The sequence below is a fragment of the Phasianus colchicus genome, chromosome 1 (genome assembly GCF_987193195.1).
Source record: "Phasianus colchicus chromosome 1, bPhaCol1.hap1.1, whole genome shotgun sequence".
NCBI classification, from domain to species: Eukaryota; Metazoa; Chordata; class Aves; order Galliformes; family Phasianidae; genus Phasianus; species Phasianus colchicus.
In genome coordinates, this window is record NC_143436.1 from 50671249 (window position 1) to 50695594 (window position 24346).

At 40.3% G+C, this 24346-nt stretch overlaps 1 protein-coding gene across 1 annotated transcript in view; it reads left to right on the forward strand.

Annotated features, from left to right (window-relative positions):
* MRTFA (myocardin related transcription factor A) overlaps nt 1-24346 on the forward strand; it is a 96452-nt gene that overhangs the window by 15209 nt on the left and 56897 nt on the right. Inside the window, exon 3 of the mRNA XM_090141984.1 lies at nt 3032-3293. The gene's annotated coding sequence lies outside the window, so the exon portion shown is untranslated. The remainder of the gene's footprint in view (nt 1-3031; nt 3294-24346) is intronic.

The following is a 24346-nucleotide window of genomic DNA, read 5'->3' on the forward strand; positions in this document are numbered from 1 at the left end:
ATTATTTTCTTAAATGGGGATACGTTGCATATTGTTAAGTTGTGGCATTGATCTGGAAAAAGTTCTTTTTCCCTTAGGTAGTGGCTAGATGTATGGAAGTACTAGTAATGTAGGCAGGTTCTGTCCTTACACCACAAGCATTGGTGTGGCTGCATGGCACACTGATTTATCAGAGGTTATCCAAAGGTTTGGTTTTACATTGATAAACCAATGAGAAACCTCATCCACGTGTTTCTGCAGATCTTTATCCTGGCCAGAAATGGGAGAGGATGTGGAGGATGCAGGATTTCTTCATTCCTTTAACGGTTCATTTCAGTTGAGCTTTGAGCTGCATCCCTACTTGCTGGTGCAACAGAGGACTTGGTGAAAGGGGAAGAATGAATGTTCAGGCAAGGGACAGCAAGAGTTTCTTAAACTGTGTTACTTTCAGCGTGGACAGACATTGACTGACATGCCAACCCAGAGTAGGAAGATGCCTTCCATCTCTTCCATCTTCTTCATGAGTTAGGAAACCTGCAACTTCTCAGGTGCAGTTCTTGCAATGATCCAAGCCTTGTGCTGGAGCTCTTCAAGGCAATTTGCTGGAGAAACTCTGGTTTATAATCCCAGTATCCCTAAGCATGGTGTTGCACAGGGTTGCACAGCAGTCTGTTGTACCACAGCTGATCTCCTGCCCTCTTCTCTCTTACGGCTGAACTGAGCTGGGCTGCTTTTGCTGTAGCACGGTACTGTGCCTTTACATAAAGGAGCCATCACTAGATTAGAAAAAGTGATTATTTTACAGCTGTTGTTAAAATATTGTTTGAAATGTGATTTTCCTAGTTTTTACAAATTCCTCTTTAGCAGAAAATCCAGCATGCCAAGAGTTCCTAAGTCCATTTTCTGTCTTCTTAGTTTAGGCAGTTCCTACATATTTGAGCCATTTAAAATTCTTTCTTTTTTTCCCTTGTGAGAAGAGGAAGGAGCTCCTTTTCTAGTGTGGAAATTAAACCTCCTGCCATTTTAATCCTTATGAGGTGGGTGTTAAATGCCAGTCACCTGTCTGTAGATTCAGACCTGACTGCACTTGTGCTCCTGCAGTATCTGACCTAGCCATCATTTGGTACTAGACAAATTTTCTCCAGCACATCTCCTTTAAGAAAACAGATTGGCATTAGCCCCCATAAGACTCCTCCTTTTAGCCCCTTGGCCTCCCATCACTACAAGGATGAGGCCTGGGGTCACTTTTATTGGTCGGAATTTAACTCTTTGCAGCCTTCAGAATGATTACCAAACAATTCAAGTCTATAGCTGAAGGGCGTGCGCTTCTGGGCTTTCTGTATCCATTGCAAAGAGAAGAAGAGCACCAGCCCATTTTATTCTCATTGCAGATTACCGTTAAAATTTGCTCTCAAATGGATGTGAGCGTTATTTGCTTTGGACAGGAAACGTATGAAGAGGGAGGCAGGCACATTCTCGCCAAACTGTAACTGAAGAAATGCAAATACTTCATATGGCAGTAAGCTTTGGCTCAGTCTCGTTTGTTTTGTTATAACAAGCACCAGCTTCAGTTAGTGGTTTTTGTTGTTTTCTTTTTTTCCTCTCCACCCTTCTTTTCCCTGCTTCTCCTCAGATCGTGACATCGGGTCCTGGGAATGAGTGTCTGACAAGAGGAATGAAATAGCATGTATTCATTACCAGTAACTCTTACTGTTGCACCCCGTGTATACTGAACACGTTTTTGAGACAAATGTACCACCACTTAAAACTCTGTTCCACGCGTTACAGAGCAAACATTGCTAACAAATGAAGTACAAAACTGAAATAGAAGCAGGGGGAATGACTATTTGAACTACTTTATCAGCTATTAACGTGTTGAATGTTGTCACATGTGTGCATGTTAACCAAGAGGAGTAAGTGGGGATTCTTAAATAAAAAAAAAGTGTTGTTAAAGATATTTCTCCAAGTTGCTACTTTGAGAGTGGTTTCTGGAAGATCGTCCAGATGTTTTTTACTTGGTTTCTTTGCAGCTAGCCCTGCCTCCATCTTGAAGCTCTGGAAAAACTTTGCTTGATACATGACTGTGGTAGTGCTGGGCTTCAGAGGAGCAGTGTACTAAGAAGCAGGAACCTTTCACCTTCATTAATCAAATCCAAATATGATTGCCCTTGTATACTTATACACTCTGTTACTGTTTAGACTTTAACACAGTAACCATTCCATTGGAGACTTCCAGCTGGTTTGTTTCTGTTTAAATGAGTGAACATAAACAAATTTTAACACGGTGGTGGCTTTTAAATAGTTCTTTAAAGAATTAAGGTAGTATATTTAAAAAAAAATCAAAACTGCTTGTTAGTTTAATCATTTAAACCCCCTTATATATTGCACAATTCAGTTACTGTGGCCGTTTTAGACAGAAAAACTTTTCTGTATACTTCATATGGGGTATTTGTCTTGCATTCTTTTTCACTAGTAGTGAAAGGAGAGGAGAGAACAGGGTAAGAGAATTATTTTTTGAAATTCAAATTACATTATTTGAAAATCCTCATTTGTTGTATTCAGCTGTTCTTTCCAGGTATATTTTGAAGCCTTATTTTGCCTGGCTGGATTTCATATTGACAGTTGTCCTGTTAAAACACCATTGCTGATATAAAAGGAGAGTCATCAAGAGTTCATTAAGATTCTAAATAGACTAACTTCAGTGGAAGCTGGAGTATGGAGACCAACACAATCCACGTTGTTTACCATTCTAGTCCTCTCAAGATTTGGTTCCGAAAGTAGTAACAGCTGAGATTCTCTTAAGTTTTAAAGAGAAAGATATTAACTTGTAGTTTTCATCCATAGTTTTCTCGTGGTGACCCTGTTGGAGGCATAAGCAAGTTTATAAACTTGTGTTCTGCAGGTTTCAGTTAGCGGACATGTTTCAATGGAGAATGATAACACACACGCTCAGTTAAAGAGCCTGTTTCTCAAGAGCGTGGAGGTGCCACAGTGAACTGGAGGTATGGGTTGGGACTCTGCCATGAGATTTACTTTGTGATTTGTCTTGCAGGTTGCCATCACGAAAGCCAAAGTGGATTTCTCCGGCGTGGTGTGCCTGCCCCCTTCCGTCATTGCTGGAAATGGGCTGGACGGAGGAGGGGCTGGCGAAAATGATGATGAGCCGGTGTTGGTGTCCCTTTCGGCGGCCCCCAGCCCTCAGAGCGAAGCTGTTGCCAATGAGCTGCAGGAGCTCTCCTTGCAGCCCGAGCTGACCCTCAGCCTCCACCATGGCCGAAACCCCAACCTTCCTCCGCTCAGCGAAAGGAAGAATGGTAAGTGGTACGGTGAGCTCCATTGCCGGCTCACAGGGAGCGTCGTGGTGTTGATGTGGTACATGTTTGGATGGCAGTGCTGCTTCTTAAAGCGTTTTATTCGTATGAAGAACTAATGATCTGGTGTTGATGAAACCAGTTAGGTTATTGTATTAGATAAACATTAGAAACAACTTCCATGTGATTTGTGGTGACTAGAAGTTTGCAAAGGCCAAGAGAGAATCAAAGGAAGTATTAGCTCTTTCTCAGACTAGAGCCATCAACGATCTGTGAATTTTTCTTGGCCACCTTAGTTTGTACGTTACCAAGGGTGAGTAATCTTTCTCACTGCAAGTGTCTGAAAAGTTCTGTCATACTTGTTGGGAGGAGGGACAAGGCCTTGAGTTAACAATGAAATATCCTACTAGGCACTCTAAGTCCTAGCGTGAGAATGGCCAACATGTTTCTCAAGTTGTGGTTGAACAACATGGATAGCAAACAAAGGAATCCCTTTAACTGTCTCTGGGTGATCAGAATTTTCCATTTTGAGGACACAAACTGTGTGAAGTTCAGGATTTCCAGGCTGCCATGAAACTTTTGTGTATTCAGCCACATCCTGGTAAAACTGATGAAACCATTTGGTAACAGATGGCTTCTGTTTGTGAATTCCTCTTGATCATCTTTCTTTACCCTGTGGGGTATGTGTTGGGGTGGCTCTTGGCAGAATGAAGGGCTTATGTAACTGCTGTAGTGTGAATTGCTTGTTATCAACTGTACGTGCAAGATGCTAGAGACTTCTGGATGCCATGTAGTGTTAGGCATTATATGAATTATACAGGGCTGTGTGTCATAGTGTATTGGAAATGCTACAGAGCTATGGAGTGGTTTTATAGCCAGTACTTGATGTTTATGATAAAGTGATATGGAATATGTGCACTTTAGAAAAGTAGTTTAGATTGGAGGGATACCACACTTGACACGCGTGGTTCCTTGGCTTCAGAAATTAAGCCTGCCCTTCCCTGAAAAGTGTATTAGTGTTTTGCTGGTTGGAAGAATTAATTTAAACCCAAAATATTGTTTCCAGAAGGGTGGCAAAAATTTCCTTGTTCATATACATTATGCCATCGTTCTGTGATTATGGTCATTTTTGAAGGCCTTAGAAGTGGAGAAGTTAGAAATTGCAAGTGCAGAACAAAAAGCTATAGTCATTAATGTTTGCAGGCTTCAAATGATAAGATAAAAGACAACCGATGAGGATAAAGGCTGGTATAACATAATAAAATAAAACAGAATATTAGTCAGCATGGCAGACTCTGATCACAACACATTCCAACTTGTGATAGGCTTGGATGTTTTATATTCATGATGGCAAGGCAATGTTTCTAATTAATTTTAAAGAAAGTAGTTCTGAGCATGGTAGAGGGATTGAAGGCAGCATGGGTAAAGCAAATGATTCTTTGCCTCCACAGCCTGACAGCTAGCCAATTGAATGTGACAATGGGAATTTACTGGAGGTAGGATTCTTCATAGGGAAGGAGGCATAATAAAGGATCCGGGAAGGAGAACAAGCAGTTATTCTTGATATCACAAAGTAAGGGGATGCTAGTACTGGAAACTGATAGGAATACCTAGTTAGGGAAAGGAACCTTGTCCACAGCACTTTGAGTAGATAAAGCCAGGACAAAACAGCATTTGTTATGGTTGGAGAAAAGGATTTTCTTTTACAGAAAACATAAAGTCCATATACAATTCAATAGTTTGGATAGTTTAAAAAATGGCATATTGGGAAAATTTTAGAGAAATCGCTGATTTTCTTTTTCTCTATCAAAATGTTATTTTTTTGGGCTCAACCTCGAAGCTTTGTCGTGGGCTGCCAGCCTACTTGACTGGAATAGGTAAAATACAGCTGGGTTTAAAAATTATATAAAAAATGGAGCAGCTCTGTACATACCTTTTGCCAAAGAAAATGAGGATATTCCCGGAAGTGACTCATGAGGTGGGTCCCTGCTTCTCTATCAGCGCTCAGCTCAACAGCAGCAGTTCTACTGTTGGAGGTGCAGCTTTTCAGACAAGGCATAAAGTCCAAAGTCTCCACTACAGACTACCTGACCTTATCTTCAGATGTATACAGTGTACTTTTCTACCAGGCTGTGATATGTTATGTGTGCTGCTTGTGTGTACATTTGTTCAAGTTCTGTGGGACTGAAAAATACTGCTGAAATGGGGCTATCTGCAAACTTGTCACAACATAAAAGGAGACTTGGCTTAGTGAGTTGTTGAGAGACACAGCTGATGTGTTTTGAGTTGATAGCTAGTTCTCCTAAATGGGAACTTTTCAGCTACCTTGGGGAAAAAGTTGCATACTTGTTGAAAGTATTGAGCTTATGAGGAATCTTTGTTGCTATGCTGTTGATGAAACTATGCTATGCTCCAAACATTTTCAACAACCTTCAGAGATGATCTGCTAGTTGAGATGGCAATCTGCCTGAACGTTTGAGCGATTCTTAATGGTTGCAGAAGCCTATCTTGTGCAGTGAAACTGCTTCTGTGACAATTTGCCAAATTCCAAGTATGAGGAAGATTGAAGACGAGTGGTGGTGGGAAGGGAGGAGATGGTAAAATCCGAGACTTGCTGGAAGCTGCCTATCTGTGTCAAAGGGTCTCCTGGTCGCAGTTCTAGACAGGCATTGCTGACTCACAGCTGCAGGAACTACTTAGGCTGAGCTGCTCTAAAGGTTAACCCTTTAGGCATCCCGCTTACAGAAGGCTTTCCTTATCTGTGGATACCTGTAGAAAAAGGATACGTGGATTTCTGCTGAATTTGTTACTTCAGGCAATGATTCTGGAATGTAAACTATTAGCTGAGGTAAAATAGAAAATTCTTTGGTATGTAAAGCATCATAGATTGTATATCCTATGGGAGAACTGGGGGTGCAGTCCTGTATACACATGCTGCTGCATGCCCAGGACAGTAAATTCCTTTTTCTCTACTTGAGCAGAGCTGGAGAGCAGCTCCAGACTGTACCTTTGTGTTTTCTTATTTGTTTTTGTTTTGTTTGTTTTTCAGACCCAAGCTCCACTTCATATTCTTCTCTTACCACAGCTATGCTTTATCCTTGTAGGTCCTTGGATAGGTGGCTGCAAAGGCTTTAAAAATCTTGGCTGGGTTGTTGATATTACATTATACTAAATTAAAATGAGACAAAAGATCGTAAGGGTATTTGTGAAGTACTGAAACATAACGAGCAGATAAGAAACATTTTTTGTCAATTTAATGGAAGGGAGCCATATGCGGTAGGGTGTTCATAAAATATTTTGACACATTTATGAGATTCTAATCAGACATTAAGCTTAATGAATCATTTAAGGTGTAGTCATTTAATTGGTCTTTTTGTTTTATGATGATTTTTTTTTACCTGAAATTCACATTGAGTTTCTTTCCCTTTTTTACCCATGTTCATTGAGGCCTTGATCCCACTACTTTCTTAAACTGAGAGATTAGCAGTGACTGACTCATTCTCCTTACACAAGCCAAAAAAGGTCATCATAGTTATCTGAAGCTGTTAAGAATCTTGATGTTTTTTCAGTTACGTGCAGGGATGCCAAGATGACTTTTCCAGACCCTTGGGGCTAGGCTGAGAGTAAGGGTCCTGATAAATGTGGTTACAAAAAAAAAAAAAAAAAGGAAAAAACAGAGTATAAATATAGAACCTTAGGCAGATTGATCATTTCTAAGCAAGATCACCCACCTATTTAGCTTTCATTTTAAATTATGTTTACTCCCCTAGTTTATTAGCCACCGTTTTCCCCAGATGAATTTGGAATTACCTCTGTGCTGAGCTCATGAAAAGCTTTGCATTTTAAAAGCCTGCCACTATCGTGGTGCTTCTCTCTGTTGGCTTCTTTAAGGTCAGGTAACATTCTTTCGAATGATCTGTTGCATTCTGATTACAGGTTTGGACAAAACTTGCACCGGCCTGCCAGTTCTTTGGGGTTTACTTGATCTGGGATGCTTGCCTTCACCCAAGTACCATGTGTGCTGGGGGAAGGAGGCTGACTGGAATGCATGGAATTTCAGTATGACTTGAAGTCACATAGCAGGCATGTGCTTTAGGTATCAGAAGGTACTCCCTTTACACTGAAGACCTGGTGCTGTGCAAATCATGCGATTAATTGGTGCCACAGAAGCTGTTGGAGATTATATCCGCTTACAAATTGCAGCATGGAACTTTTAAAAATGGTTCTCGGGAGCTGATTTAGTGCCTAGTCCGTTTACTGTTAAAATATGGAAGTATCAGGGCACCTGGTTTTATTACAAGGAATTGTGTGGGTGATTGCTGCTATAATTCTTTTGTTAGTTTATGTGTTCCTGTCTCATTCCTCTTGCTCTTTCCCGTCCTGGATTGTCATATTGAACAGGCAGATTCAGAAAATACTTTCAGATTTAACTCAGGAAGTTTTTGCAAATTTTATAGCTGTTGTCTTGCAACTGTTACTTAAAAAAAAAACCAATAATGCCATCTTAAAATCATGACATAATGGTCCTTTTAAAAAGTGCTTGTTGTGACTTGAAGGTAAGCATGTGCGCTTATCAACAAGAGTTGCATTTTATTCCTGTGGAAGGAGTGTTTTACAGATGGAATCATTCTGAAATCATTTTCTCAATGTAGAGGATTTCTGGAATAACGTGAGTCAAAGTTGCACTTAATTACCAAGTGATGATTTCTGCCCTGTCAATTTACATAGGAGGAAGATTCTTTAGTCTGTATCGTAACAAAGGGATTGAGGCAGGAAATGCACAGCTCTCTCTGATCTGTCCTTCACACACATTCCAGGGAGGCTGGCTGTTTTCTCTTTTGTGTGAGTAAGTGGAATGGTTGTCAGAATAAAAACAAGCAGTCTATCTTGGATAGATTTGCTCTAAGAGACTGTGTCCCAGGAGACTATAAATTTAGTATGCTGTCTGAAAATCTCTGATAGAGCTATGAGAGGCAGAGCATGATGGAAATGACTGGCCTGTTACTGGTGGGAGCTACTAAGCAACTGAGAAGTGGTAATCTCTTGAAATATTTAAAACAAACAAACTTTTAAATAGCAATGGGGGAATAGTTGATCTGGAGGGAGTAATGCCAAAGGCAGCTTTAATGTGGTGGCTTTAGTAAGTTAGCTCTCAACACAGTTTTTGTTAGTTCCTGATAAAGTTGACATGATTGTAATGCCTTTTCCCAGTCACTGGTGTGTAATAGCCCTCTCTCCTATGTTTCTCCTTTTTAGTTTCTTTCTTATTCCAGTTTGTTTTTGATTTTTCAAAGTTAAGGGCTGCTGGGCGATCACATACACATAGCATTTGGTACCTATTTAATAAAAGCACTTATTTTGGGTGAATTTCAACTGTTCACTGAACAGGTCAGACCCAGATTTGGGCAGTTGTTTTGTTTACGTAAGTAAGGTCTCTTTTTGCTGTTTTAAGTGTACTTATAAAAAGATCTCTGGTTTTTTTGAAGGGAGAATGCCATTCTGCAAGACTCTGTTCTACTTAAACCATGAGCAGCTGCTTCATGCAAGAAAGATTCACATCCTTTCACAATAGCTGATGGTTCTTGGTAAATTGAATCTCATCTTTGGTAACAGCCTGTTTCTGTAACGTGTGGCTTTCCTCATGAAAAACTCCTAGTTTTCTATAATTCATTTCTATTAGGACACCGTGAGCCACTTCTGTGCACTGCAGCTCTCCTCTGCAATCAGTGCGCTACCACAAAGTGTAATGATGAAATGTTGGGTAGAAGATGTGAGGTTGTGCAATCTTCATCTTCCTTGCTGGTCAAATTAGCAACATCCTTTCATGTGGGCTTACAGCAGCATTCATTACTTCTATGTTGAATATTAAAAAACCTAGCATTCTGCTAATACTATGAATCTGAAATTACCTATGTAACTTTGCTATTGTGCTTTGTACTGCAGTAATGGAGCTGGAGGTTCTGGGTCAATGCCAGAGTTGCTCTGTGGCCACGGAGGTTGCTAGTTTTCAATAGGGTATGCATATGATACAGACTGACGTGTGTTGTCTGTACTCCAAAAATGACTGGACATACTTACTCCTTAGTAGAGATTTGTCACACATGCTATTTTTTCTCAGACTTTTAAAATGTTGCTTCCTGCATCATTTCTGAATGCCTGCTTCTTTCTGTACAGCAACGTTATTCTGGTTTGTGATGGCTAATGCCTTAAATTTGTTCTGTCTGTCCATAGTCACTGATGGTGCATGTGTATGTTCTTCAAGAAGCCAAGTAATGATTCTGGACGCTGCAGGAAAGGAGTTCCTTTCTCCTTTGCTCCTACTGTTCTCCACACATCACCACAAAAAAAAAAAAAAAAAAGTGTTTTCTGCTGAACATCATAGAATCGCAAAATATCCTGAGTTAGAAGGGACCCATTAAGATCATAGAGTCCAACTCGTGGCTCCACGCAGCACCACCCAAAAACTGTTCTATGTGTCTGAGAGCGTTGTCCTGATGCCTCTTGAACTCTGGCAAATTCAGTGCTATAACTGCTGCCCCAGGAGCTCAACCACCCTCTGGTGAACCTTTTCCTAACACCCAGCCTGATCCTCCCCTGATGCAGCTCCATGCCGTTCCATCAGGCCCTGTCACTGGAGAAGCCTCCTCTCAGCCTTCTCTTCTCTGGGCTTAAGGAACTAAGGGATGTCAACATCTTGCCCTCCAGGCCTGTTATCATCTCTGTAGTCCTCCCTTGGATGCCCTCTAATAGTTTTATGTCCTTATACTGCAGTGCCTAAAGCTGTGCCCAGTGTTCAAGGTGGGGCCACACCAGTGCAGTAGACAGTGGGACAATCCCTTCCCTCATCGATAGGTCCATTTCTTTATGATGACCATGGATACTCACAGTGGATATTCTTATTTTGCTTATGAGTGTCTTTAAATTCTCAGGATACAGTTTGACACTACAGCTCCTTTCTGTAAGGAATGCACAGCTAGAATTAACATTTAGGCCTGCAGTGTTCCCATAGCGAAATCTAAAACTGTGAAACTAGAACTGCATACGTGGTGTTTGACTATAGCAAGCCCAAATTAGCTGATTTTTTTTCCTCTTAGAACATGCTACTGATGTAAAGTGTATAGAAATTAGATTAATACTACGGTATCATCACTGCAAGGGATTTTCCTGTAGCGGTTAAAGTCACCAAATGAGTTGCTGCAGCCTCCTTTGAAGCCCCAGATGTCTTTGTGTGGGGGAAGGAAGACGTATTGCTAAAACCTGCTCTGCTCTTCTCACAGCTGTCAAGCAGCTGCTGGGGAAGTTCTTGCATCCAACTATGAGAGAATCCCTCAGGTTGCTTAAACTCGGAGGGGGCAGCAAACAGTGAGAAAGCAGCTTTGTGCACCCAGTTCCTCACTTTCATGAATGCAGTGTGGAAGACCAGGGAATCTACTTGCTCGAAAGGATTTTAAATGTCAAAATTGGTTTATATCTTTTATGCAGGGCTTAATGTATTTTGGGCTATTGGTGCAAATATATGCAGCTACTTGCGGGCAGATGACCTAATGAGGAGTGATGGTGGGCCTTGGGGGTGATGGGGGAATAAGGAAAAGCTGCTCTGGGGACAGAAGTATTGGAATTAGTTTGTTAAGATAATTAAACTGTCTTTTGGGCAAATTACTTGAGACTCTTTAGAGACTGAAATTGAATTTCCATTCTGTTAGAAGCTAGAATTGTCTAGTGAGGAAAGACTTAATTCTATTTTTAGGTTTTAGTCTCAAGAAATATTTAACTATAAGAGTTTTGTCCACTATCCCAAATCTTTTGGAACAAATTGTCTGAATATGGGAAATGGCTTCATTTTTTTAACCTGTAGACAGGTTGAATAGAGGCTGTGAACCATAATGGTGGGAGAAGTATGAGGGAGAAGTTTTGCTTATTTGTTTTGTTTTTAAGACACTGACACTGCCATTCATTTGATAGAAGTTCTAATCCCTTGTTACAGCAGTTCAGGTTTAGTGTGCAGCAGTGGCTTTTGGTAGGGACAGGGAAACAATGTGCTTAGTGAGAAAAACAACAGATGAAGGTTAACCAAAAGTGATTGATCTGTCAGCGGGATGTGTGTGTTTCTGGCCACGCTGTTTCTAAGCTGAGGATCTCTGCATGTTTATGTTAACAGTGGGTCTCCTTGTCCTTGGAATGAAGTTGCCTCATCGACAGAGTCCCTTAGGGGATTGAAAATCTACTTAAGACGTCATCGTTCCCTTTTAAAAGGGGAAAAAACTGCCAGTTCTTATATCTCGGACCCCTTCCTCCCCCTTTCCTTTCACTTACAGAGCACCAAGAGGCGGACCTTACTTCTGCAAACTACACATCTTGTGTTCCCCTTTGAGTATTCATTTTTCTCCTAGCTGTAATTTGATTCTGGGCTGTTCCAACTTGCCTGTAGTGAATAAGCAGAGAACTACATGTTGAAAGCCTGACTTTTCTCAGTAGGCACTGTTTTCATCATATGCAGATAAGAATTTCTTGCAAGTTTTGAACAAGTTTAAAGTTGATAGGTTCTTTGTGGATTATTATTATTATTATTTGTATATATATCTTTATCTATCTGTCTGTATATAAGGAGAAGTCTCTAAGGGATTGTATCTGTTCAGAAAACAGTTGAGGATCAACATGACACTTCTGGAACCAGAAATGCAGATGACAACACTCCAATCAGGTATCATCCCAAACATATGCCATGGGTAAATGTTGCTGGTGAATCATGAATGCTGAGCTACATAGGGAGTGTCAGGACAAGATGTGACTTTGAGTAACAAATTAGAGAGCAGTCGTGATTTCATGTGCAGATTGGAAATGGGTGGGTGCTACATGGATGCTAAATACTGATTATTTTAGAGCTTCACAGGAGATAAAATTATCTTTCCACTCTTCATTTGCTAGTCCCTGGTGTTAAGTTAACATGTCTTGCAAACACTAGAAGATCTCTGGCAAATCTGTGACTTATTCTAAAGAAAATTGCTCTGTTTAGCTTTTGGCTGATTTTTTGTTGGCTTCTATTTGACAGTTTTATTGGTTTTCAATGAAATGTGTTCTTTAGAGAGATTGCATTTTATATTATTATTTTTTTTATTTTTGGAAGGGAAAAACCTCTCATACTTTGAAAATTCCCAGTGTTTATTTTATGGTTTCAGAATTGAAATGGTATTACTTGTATATACATGATTTTATCCTAAACACTAAGTGATGTAGTACTTAGCTCTTAGATATGTACAGAGTTGCCTTTCTGAAACGTAAGACATGATAGAGTTAAAATGATCTGTTAATGACAGTATGGTGTACTTATGTAGGGCATTTTTATTTGCAGCTTTAGGACATTCTGTAACCATGAAACCAAACAAATATGTATGGATATGAATGACCTCTGTTTTATGGGTGGGAGCAGGGACTGACCATAACCTTGGGAAGAATCAACATTATACTAGTAGTAGTGTGGAAGTTTGAGTTTGCATTTGTGTGCTCTTGTCTTTTGTAGGGCATTGCCAGAAAAGCTGAATGTATGTAGTGCCAAAAGTGTCAAGACAGACTTGTTTCTAAAAGTTAAATGCTTTTTCTTTTCCTTGAGTTGGAAGGAGACAAGTGAAACAGTAACTTCATAATTTTAGATAAGTGTTTTGGTGATTTCAGAAATGGCTGCTTTTTACTGAATTTTCCACCTCCTGCTGTAGACTGGAGAGGCAAGAGAAGTGTTACATCAGGGCTGTGTCTTATATGGAGTGCATGCTTTGTCTTAATTTGTGAGTATTACAGAAAGGTGTTTTGAGACAACACAGTCCATCATCCCGCTAGTGGTACTCTGCTAGTCTGAATTCTGCAGTTAGGATTTAAACATCAGCAAGCTCTTTGATGTGGAACAGGATGCGTATGGCAAGGCATATGCATAAGTCTTGTCTTGTAAAGAAATTTTGTTTTCCTTCATACGAAAGTCTTTATGTAAAGGCCTGAAAAAGACACTTCAACATGCCTTGTTTCTAATAGATTTTCTAATTGTTCTCTTTTTTTAATCTAAAAAAAAAAAAGTCACGCAATTTAAATTTCAGGGTACTTGTAGCTAAATCTGTACGTGTTATTCTGGGAAATTTGAAGAAGAAAGTAAGCCTTGTCAAAATTAGGGAAACAGCCTTCATATTAATATTACTTTTTTCAAAACGTTGATTGTAGCTGTGTTTGTTCTAAATTTAATACCATTTAATACTTAGACTGAGAGTTTCTCCCACTAAAGAATACTTGGATGTATCTTTGCTTTTAAGTCATCTAATGCTAGATTATGCACTGGTGTTCTGCAACTTTGAGGCAATTTTCTGGCAGATTTAGTTTATCTAATGAGGGATACACAGTCATTGCACCTCTTCCATCAATGGCAGCTCTCTTTTCTTCCTGATCAACTACTGCTGGGAGAATGTTAGCAAGGGAAAGCAAGGAAATGTTTACATAAATGGATTCACAAGATTTGTTGGGAAATAACGTATGACAACAGGATGGAGCTGTGTGCACAGTAAGTTTTAAAGATCTGTCTTCAATAATGGAAGCTTACTGTCAGCTTCTAGACAAGGAAAAATGCCTACTAGATGCCAAAACCAAATTGTTCAACAATTTTGCTGAAAGAAAACCCGTTCTGTGACTTCTGTTATTTGGCTTACTGTGATAAATTGTGTGTTGGGCAAACTACCTGAGAATTTTTAGAGATAGAAATTAGATCTTCTTTTTGTTAAAAGCTAGACTTGACTTCTCAGGGCTCCACATCTATCATGTGCATCTTCAGAAGCACCCTTGGAAAGATGGAAATTTGAAACAGTTATCCCAACCAACACATGAGGTGTGTAATCTGCTTCTCAAAGGCCTTGGAGAGGTAGGAGAATCACGGCCTAAACTGGGTAAATAAATCATCCTGATAGGCTTGGGTACCCAAGCATTAAATAAGCACATTCTTATGACCTGCATGCTTTAAGAATGCTTGCCCTACAGACTGCAGGCTGTGTAAGGCCTCTGTAAGAGAATACTTGCTCAGAACAAAATATAAGTGAAGCAGAAACAATCTGATTATTGAGGTACATGTTGTACCTCAAGAAGAAAAAGCAAAGGCGAAAATCAGGCTGAAAAGACGTTTCAAAAAGAAGTCCCAGAAAATATATAAAGCTAAGAGTAGAAACTTTGTACATGAACTTTGTATATCATCAGACTGCTGACATTATTGCAAGATTCAATCCAGTCATTCACACAGCATTCACCCAAGAACTGGGTTTGGAATCCTTGGTGTTCCGAGTGTGTGTGTTTTCATTCTGTTGAAATGCAGCTGATATTCAGGTCTATACCAAGCTCTTGGCAGGGAATTCACTGATTATCCTTTTTGTCCAAAAGTCATTTGGTTCTTTCTTCTGCCTTTGATGACCTAGAATATGACTCATTTGTTTTCCTATTATGTATTTGCTGATTCCAGCTTGCTGTTTCCTTCTCATTATCTACCTCAATCTAATCTTTCTACGTATTCTCTCTCTTTGTTGTTTTTGTTGGTCTCCCAGAGCCTCTGCTTTACTCACGTCACTACCTGTTATCCCATTTAGAGATCTTGCACATTTTTTTGCTGTTGGTCCCCATCCAGATTAAGATATGGAATGCTATGTTGATATGACCTGGCTTTGTTCTGTAACAGACTATTTGGCTGAATCACAAATATTATTATTATTATTTTGTTAATGAAGAGTCCTTCTATTAACAAAGTGTTCTATTTATTTGAACACTTCTATTTATTTGAACAGTCTACAATCTGATAAAACTTAAAACAGTTTTTGAGCAACCGTGTAAAGAACTTATGCAGGTTAAGGATATCTCAGGAACTTTGGGCATGTGCCTGACCTCTCTGTAAAGCTTTGTAGAGAAAATTTCCATTAGTTTGACATCTTTCGCCTGCTGTGACTGATTTTCTGTATAGTCTGATGCCTGTGTAACAGCTTCCATATTGAGACCTCACTTGTTATGGTAGTGATGTGAAACAACGGTTGAATTACTGTTGTGGTTTATTCTGTTTGTGAGTACTCATACTGAAATCATGTTTCTAGAGAAACCATATCTACATATGCTGAATGTAGGTTGTTTTTTTTTTTCAATTTGATGTTAGTAAAATGTGCCTTCACATTTTTAGAAGTTCAGTATTTTGGGCAGAATTAGTGATCTTCTAATATGTGCTAATTTTGTGCTTAAACGATTAATGTGTACTTCTGAAGATAATTCCCTTTCTTTTTTTTCTTACTTATTATTCTTCACATGTTCCTTTTTATGAATTCAAGCAAGTAGCTGGGCAGAAATATGTGTGCTGTACATGTATAGAGGTGCAATCAGACAGATAGATAAAAACCCAAACTTCGGATCACTTTCACAGATGTTTTGCATGGATGGATGAGAGTTATGGCCACTTACAGTCACTCAGAGTCTAACACTGCATTACATTAAGGGATATTAGCAGTAGCTAACTTTTGTTAATTAATTCCATTTGTACTAAATTTTGATGTGTGTGTAACTTTCTTCACTGAAAAGTGAGACCATGTCAACCTAGTAAGATTCAACAAGGCCAAGTGTAAGGTGCTGCACCTGGGTTGGGGCGATTCCAGATGTGAGTACAGACTGGGAGAGGAACTCAGTGAGAGCAGCCTTGTGGAGAAGGACTTGAGCGGGTTTTGGTGGATGAAAAGCTCAACATGGGGCTGCAGTATGTGCTAGTTCAACAAAGCCAAGTGCAAGGTCCTGTACCTGGGCTTGGGCAATCCCAAGCACAGATACAGGTTGGGCGGAGAATGGCTTGAGAGCAGCCCTGAGGAGAAGGATTTGGAGGTGCAGGTTGTTGGAAGAATCAACATGAGCCACGGGCCAGAATGCCACCCATATCCTGGGTTGCATCAAGAGAAACGTGACTACCAGGTCAAGGGAGGTGACTCTGCCCCTCTACTCTTCTCTTGTGAGACCCCACCTGGAATACTGTGTCCAGTTCTGCAGCCCCCAGCACAAGAAGGACATGGAGTTGTTGGAGTAGGTCCAAGGAGGGCCACTAAGATGATCAGAGGGCTGGAGCACCTCTCCTGCGAAGAAAGGTTGAGGGAATTTGTTTAGCTTGGAGAACAGAAAGCTCTGGGGAGACCTCATTGTGGCCTTCCAATACTTGAAGGGAGCATATAAACTGATGGGGGAATGGCTGTTTACAAGGGTGGATAGTGATAGGACAAGAGGGAATGGTTTTAAACTGAGACAGGGGAGGTTTAGGTTAGATATTAGGAGGAGGTTTTTCACACAGAGGGTGGTGAGGCAGTGGAACAGGTTGCCCAAGGAGGCTGTGGCTGCCCCATCCCTGGAGGCATTCAAGGCCAGGCTGGATGTGGCTCTGGGCAGCCTGGTCTGGTGGTTGGTGACCCTGCACACAGCAGGGGTGTTGAAACTAGATGATTCTTTTCAACCCAGGCCGTTCTATGATTCTATGACAGGCTGAGAGGGCTGGGGCGCTTCAGCCTGGAGAAGAGAAGGCTCTGGGGGAACATTACAGCAGCCTTCCAGGATCTGAAGGGGGCCTACAGGAAAGCTGGGGAGGAACTTTTTATAAGGGCATGTAGTGACAGGACAAGGGGAAGTGGCTTTGAACTGGAAGAGAAATTCTTTCCTGTGAGAGTAGTGAAACACTGGAACAGATTGCCCAGTGAGGTTGTGAATGCCCCCTCCCTGGAAGCATTCAAGGCCAAACTGGATGGGGATTTGAGCAACCTGGTCTAGTGGGAGATGTCCCTGTCTATAGTGGGGGTTTGGAACTGGATCATTTTAAAGATCCTTTCCAACTCAAACCATTGTGTGATCCTGGGCTTCATCAGAAGTGTAGCCTGCATGGTGAGGGAGGGTGTTTTCCTCCTCTGCTCTGCCCTCATGATGCTCCATCTGGAGTACTGCAGCCAAGATTTGGGCCCCAGCTCAAAAAAGATGTGGAGATGTTGGAATATATCTAGAGTATGTCATGAAGATTATCATAGAGCTGAGCAGAGATTATCAGGAGTACCCTCTTATGAAAGCAGGGGAAGGAGCTGTTCAGCTTGTGGAGGAGAAGGCTTTGGGGAGTCCTCATGCCAGCCTTCCAGTAAAGGGAGCTTATAAACGGGAGAGACCAACTTTTTACAAGAAGAGATAGTAGAAGGACAAAATGAAATGTTTTAAAACTAAAAGAGGGGAGATTTAGATTAGATGCTAGGAGGAAATTCTTTACTCAGAGGCCAGTGAGATACTGGCACAGGCTGCCTGGAGAAACTGTAGGTGCCCCATCCCCAAAGGCAATCAAGGGCAGATTGGATTGAACCCTGGCAGTCTGAACTGGTGAGTAACAGTCCAGCCCTCTGCAGGGGGTTGGAAATGGGCAGGTTTAAGGTCTCTTCCAACCCAAGCCATTCTATGATTTACTGCTCTTGGTTTGTTTCTGTGCACTTACCCAGTGGTTTGCACTGTCTTGGTATATATTGCACATTAATAATTGTGTGTGATCTTAATTTCGTTCTGTGAGTATAATGAAAAAAGCAATCACTTCCACTCATAGTGATTTATTAGATAGCCTCATTGGATTTCAAGATGTTATTCTGTTGACCTTCCAAAAAACCATAGAATCTATTCAAGGTCAACCAGGTATGCAAATGAGAAGCAGATTGTTCTAATCTGTTAGAAGAAGCAATCACAGTTTCACACACTGGAGGGGTTGGGAGGGATGTCAAGAGATCATCAAGTCCAAACCCCTGCTAAAGCAGGTACCCTACAATAGGTTGCTCAAGTAGGTGTCCAGACAGATCTTGAATACCTCCATGGAAGGAGACTCCACAACATCTCTGGGCAACCTGTTGCAGTGCTCCATCACCCTTACCATAAAGTTCTTCCACAAGGAACTTTCTTTGTTCAAGTTTTAGGCCATTACTGCTTTGTCCTATTGCTAAGCACCAACGAAAAGAGCCTGGCCTCATCCATTTGCCTCCCACCTCCCTTTAGATATTTATAAACATTTATCAGATCCCCCCCTCAGTCATCTTTTCCTCAGGCTGAACAGACCCAGGTCACTCAGCCTTTCCTCCTACAGAAGATGCTCCAGGCCCTTTATTGTCTTTGTGGCCCTCTGCTGGACTCCATGTAGGAGATCCCTGTCTTTTTTGAAGTGGGGAGTCCAGAACTGGACACAGTATTCTAAATGTGATCCTCACCAGGGCTGAGCAGAGAGGAGAGATCTCTTTCCTTGATCTGCTGGCCACTCTCTTTTGTTAATGCACCCCAAGATACCATTGGCCTTCTTGGCCACCAGGGCTCACTGCTGACTCGTGGCCAACCTGCTTTCCACAACAATCACTTCAATGTAGAGTCATCTTGAACCACATGTGGAACTTCACTCATTTGTAGGCAAAAAGTTGCATTTCTGAGCTACGTTAGAGGGTTAGGGATGTGATTCCATTCAATTTGCTTTTAAAGGTAGCTTGCTGACTCTTCCCTCTTTAAAGTAGTTATGTTGAAGTGCTTTAGGAATGTAGCTGCTAAACCACTTTTAATGGGTGGAAAGGGGGCAGACAGCCTGTCTGTGGATCCACAGAAGGGAGGTGTCCTCCATTCGCTCCTTCAGGAGTGACAGTTGTAGCTCTGCAGTTTCTGTGGCTGTGTTTCTCTTTTTCCTATTTCCAGTAAAGTTTAAATCCACTGCTGGCTTTTGGTGTTTATAACGGAGATCTCTCATTCATGCACTAAAATGGCTTCTAACTTCATCTTGTCTTTTTAAAGTACGCTAGTAGGATTTTTTTCCCTTATTGCTATTTTCATTTACTATTAAGAAGGGTTTTTTTAATTGCAACTCTTTTTTCCCCTGTAATTTTTGGCCATTTATTCTGTTTGAATAGCAGAACTTAGAACATTAAACTCTATTCCTAGTCCCCATCCCTGCTAAGTTTGGAATAGCAAGATTGCAGTGTGTTCTTGAATCAGAACAATTAGGATTTTGGTTTTGGATGGAAGATGGGGTGAGGGTAGAACATTCCTAGCTTTATTGTTCGCATCATCACCACTTTAAAAATAGAACTTTTGATTTCCACTTGGTATCTATGGCATTTGGAAATGTAACTGTTGTATCTAGGTAGCGAGTTCCTGGGGAGTGTAAAGAGTTCCCTGGTTTTGTTGCTGGTAAAGTTCCCTGAGATGTGTATATTCTGAGTACTGATAAAATGACACTTCACTGGCTTTTAACCAGAATCCTGCATGTGATCCAAAGGCTGAACAGAGTTATGTGAGCCTCATCGTCATCGTGCAATGGGAATTCTTTCCGAAGCAGCAAATGGGATGTTCTTGAAGTCAGCTTTAAAAATGGAAATTTTTCTGCCAGAGCTGCTAGCTGCACAGAGGTCTGAGTTGGCTCTTACAAGACAGGCGGTGAGGAGTGCACAGCTGTAAGCTGCAATGTTGCTGAGTTATTCCATTCATGAAAGATTTGAGCATAACCTCTTGCTGCCTTTTATCCTTGTGATTAACTATTGAGTAATCAAATTGCTGCTGTTGTGTTGGTCGAATGAGAGTTAAAGGATTGAAGTATAGCTAAATGTAAAAGATGCTTTATTTTTTCAAGTTCCTAATAAAGTTTTAAAGAAAAGATTACTCATTAGAATCACTTAATTGAGCGGTGCCTATTTCTAGTGACAGTTTCACATTTAAACAAGAAGTTGCTGGAAATCTATTAAAACCTGGGACTTGTACTTGTTGAAGTGTTAAGTTACCTTTTAAAAACAGTAATTTTTTCTCCAGCTGGTTTGGAAATGCCCCGTTCATTCACGGTATGCAGTGAGTGTTGCACTGCAGGTTGAGACAAAAGGAGGATGAAGAAAACCATCCAGGCAGCCTTTTGTCCGTCCTGTGAGCCAAGATGAACTTGTAAGCGTGCATTTGTTCTAAAACAGCAAAGATGTGCTAGACACAAAACAATTACTTACAGATTACTTTGATTCCTAACCTTTCTGTTTGTTCCAGTGTATTTGAAAATTAACTAACAAGAAATAGTCCCAGGGATGTGTGTGTGCACAACTCTCTTCAGTCCTTACACCGATTGTATCCTCATACCAATTTATTTGTGCCATTCAGCAATTGCTATTTAAAACTAAATGAAAGTTTCAAATGCATGTAAAGTCCTGTCAGGTTTTATATTCTGTGGCTTTAATCAAAGCAGAGTTTTCTTGCTGAAAAACTTAATACTTTATACGTAATAGGCCATACTTAATTGCCATCACTATATTCTGTGAGCTACCAATTAATTTATGTGATGAATATAAATCAGCTTTTCTCTAGGAACACAGATCAAACGCGTGAGCAAAATTAAGTAAAAGAAATTATTTAAATCAACTTCTTATTTGGTGTCTTTAGGCATGATTGTAAAATTAAAAAATTACCAATTGCTTACACAGACTCAGGCTGATCATCGTCATCTGTTGGCTGCCGGTGATTTAGGTTCTAGATTAATAGCTGACCCTGTGCTGTGCTCAGCCTCCCTAAAGTGATACAATGATTACACCATACGTGCTTTGCCTAAAGGGGAACAGTGCAGATGCACCCATTCTGTCCTCCCATTACCTGCTTTCTCCTCGCAGTGCTGGCTGGGATGAGAGATGACTAATGTTTAACAAAGCGCATAGTGTTCCATTCCTCTGTGATAGCAGAAATGTAGATTAGGGCTTAGATGAGGATTTACAATTTGTCTTTTGTAATGATAGGATTCATGTCCACTCTGCACTTTATTTATAGGCTTTAAAATGCAAATGTTTTATTTTTAAGCTTCTGTATGAAGCAGTCTTTAATGTATGCCCAGAGCTGAATAGGTGGGTGGTACAGATTATAAGTAACTGGTAAGGTTTTCAAAATGTCTCTGATTTTGTTTGATGTCACCTGGAAACTGACAAAACAGATAAGTTTTAATATTTAACTGTTTGCTCTCTGCTTTTACCAGTCTCACATAAATCCTGGAGCAGCGACAAAACAAAAAACAAACAAAACCAAGATAACCTACAGCTTCATGCCACATCTGGATGCCCCTTTGCTGTGCTAGTTTAGACTTACAGCACCCTCTGCTGTTCTGACCTTTGGGCTTTTCAAGAAGAGTGGCACTTGTTTCAAATTCTCTCAAGAGGTTATCTTGTGGTGGTCCAAGCTTTTCATTTGTGGAATGTGAGCCCTGCCTTGTGGAAGTGAATATTTCCTCCCAATGTCTTTGTCAAAAGAATTTTGCTAATTGAATCCAAATTAATTACAGTGGCACAGCTCCCTTTTAAAATGATTAACTTGAGTGTATTTCAATATATTAAGAGTTTAGGAGTGGTTTTAAGTAGCTAAGGAGTTATGAAAAAACAGAACTGGACCTCTCTACTTATATCAAGCACCATTTAAAAGCGTTGTTGCACTGCTTTGTTGCCAGTGACACGCAGTGGAAAAATTGATTTAGATTTCTCTCTTTGATCAAAAATGTTCTAGTTTTTAATCTTAAATGAGCACGTATGTCAGTATCTTTTGGTCCAAGTAGCTTATTTATTTATTTATTTATTTATTTATTTATTTATTTATTTATTTATTTATTTTTAATTTATTTTCTAATTAACCTGAAGTAAGATTTAATGCAGACTAAATGTTTTTACTAGAAGAAGCTTAAAATCCTTAAGTGGGCAAGTGCCAAAGTAGTGTCTGTTATTGCGACTTGCTGAATACTGTTTTATACCTTTCTATCCCAGTGCTTATTTTAAATCAGATGCTTCAGTCTTAAGAAGGACACTTCCTGGCCATTATGCACAAGATGGGAATCCCAGCAGGTTAAGAACCTATTTAATTACCCTGTGTGAAAAGTAGGTTGAAAAATGTATTTATGGTTCTTTGTAGTCTCTTCCAGCTTCTCTGCCCTGATTGTTTGTTATTTGTTCGTTTGTTTTCTCTTAAAAATGAAAGTATTCTGAATTCTCAGAAATGAAAGTTTTCCAAACAAAGCTGCAACTTCCACTGAGTCACCATCTGACTTGGTCAGCTGTGATGATTTTATTTTATTTTTTTCTTTTTCCTGATGGTTTTCCTAGGGTTGAAGCTGTTTTTCTCTCTCTTTGTCTTCCAGCATATGAGATCTGGAGTTTGCACTCACTAATGTCAACTCACATGCTACAGTAACTTTAAAATGAGTAGTTTTGATTTGTTAAAGTTACCTGGCATTGAGATTTCCCAGTTGGAAATGGGAATCCCAAAACTTTTGCTTAACCTCTTGGGAAAGTATCTCAAATGTAACTCACTACAAAACACTTCCAAAGCTCAGAGCCCTCAACATTCTTTTACTGGAAGCACAGATGAACAGCGAACGCTTCACTGCACGCCTTTACTGACCTTGTATTACCTCAAACTAAGCAAGAACAAGATCCAGATTAGTAGGCTCCTTATGGAGAAACTTCTATTGCTAATCTTATCTTGAAAATCCGGAGCCTGCCATGTGCACGTGTCTGGAGCAGCACAGCACTGGAGTAGTGATGTGTCACGCATGGAAATTACAGCACGTTCAAAAATCAAAGCATCTTCAAGTTTAGGGTTGAAACAACCTTCGTGGGCAGAGAAATGCAGTTTTATATGGAAATCCAGTATTCTGCAGATGCATGTGTTTTTGTTTGTTTTTAAAATTTTGTTTTCCATATCAATCTAAATATACCACTCAGAAAATCTCATTTCTATTTTTTCCCTTGTTTTGTTTTCTTTCCCTCTTTGTTCCAGGCTTCTACATTATGATGGCAGAATCAGCGACTGCTTATAATAGACTACTCCACTCCCCCCAGTTTTCCTTAGTGAGAGACACTCACTGGTTGCTGGAGTTGTTGATTTAGTGCCTGGGAAGAATGAGGGTTTTTGGCCCACTTCCTCATCAGTCTCTCGCTAAGGGAGCCTACGTCACTGAGAAATGTTTAACCTTCTGGCCCCGAGGCAGGACTGGAAACTTTGCTGACAAAAATCTAGAAGCCAAAACTAGATCTTGAAAATGTTATTTATGTGAACAAATCTTCACTTCGGTTTAATTAGGACGGAATATTGCAGGCCTTGTTTTAAGTAGATAATAATTGGGAGAGTGAGCAGGAGGGAGAAATGAGTTCTTTAATGAAGAACGGTGAACAACTGGTTTATGGGAGGAGGAGGGGAGATTTGAGGGAGAAGAGGAAAGTGTGGGAGGACTCATTGGGGAAAGCTTGTCTGAAGATCACAGTTCTAATGAATGCTTAAGTAGTTTTTCCTAAGTTGCGTAAGGAAGCTGGCTGTGCGTAATATTAGTCGTGTAATACGACGTTTTCATGCAGAAGCACACCCTGGAAAACAGGAAAATTGTAGAATAGGATTTCTAAGGCTTTATCTCAAAGGATGAGTCAGTTATGGGGAGCTAGAGGCATTCGTATTTCCAGAGGTTTGATCTAAGGAGAGATACTGCTTCTCCCTGTAAACTTCAGTATGACTACTGGATGTCTGATTTTCCCAGACTGTCTGCTTTTTTGTTGTTGGTGGGTTTTTTTTTCCCCTTTTTTCCTCCCATCTGGACCATGAGGGTTCTGTTAATGCTGATACAGAATTTCCAGATGTCTGACCACCCTGCTGGATGTAGACCTCTGTAACCAAGAAGACAAAATGCATTCAGAAATCCTATATGTTTCTGTTACATAATAAATCTGACATATCTTGAAAGAGTTGTGCTTTTGCAAATGAAATATTTAATGTACTCGTAGTACAAAGAGTAATCCTGGCTCATCCCCAGAGTGCTGGATTTATTGTACGTGCTCTGGCAGTCTACATAGCACATGCTTATATGTTTATCCTTAGGATATTCCAAACAGAAATTTAGCAGCCCTGTCTCTAGGGTTCCAACCTCTTTATAGTGAAGAGATTGAAATTAAAATGAAAAAAACTTGAGTCAAGGGTGAAATTGCAGGAGGCAGCTGGAACTGCCCATTGATTTGTGATGGCTAGTGGAAGGGACAGGAAGA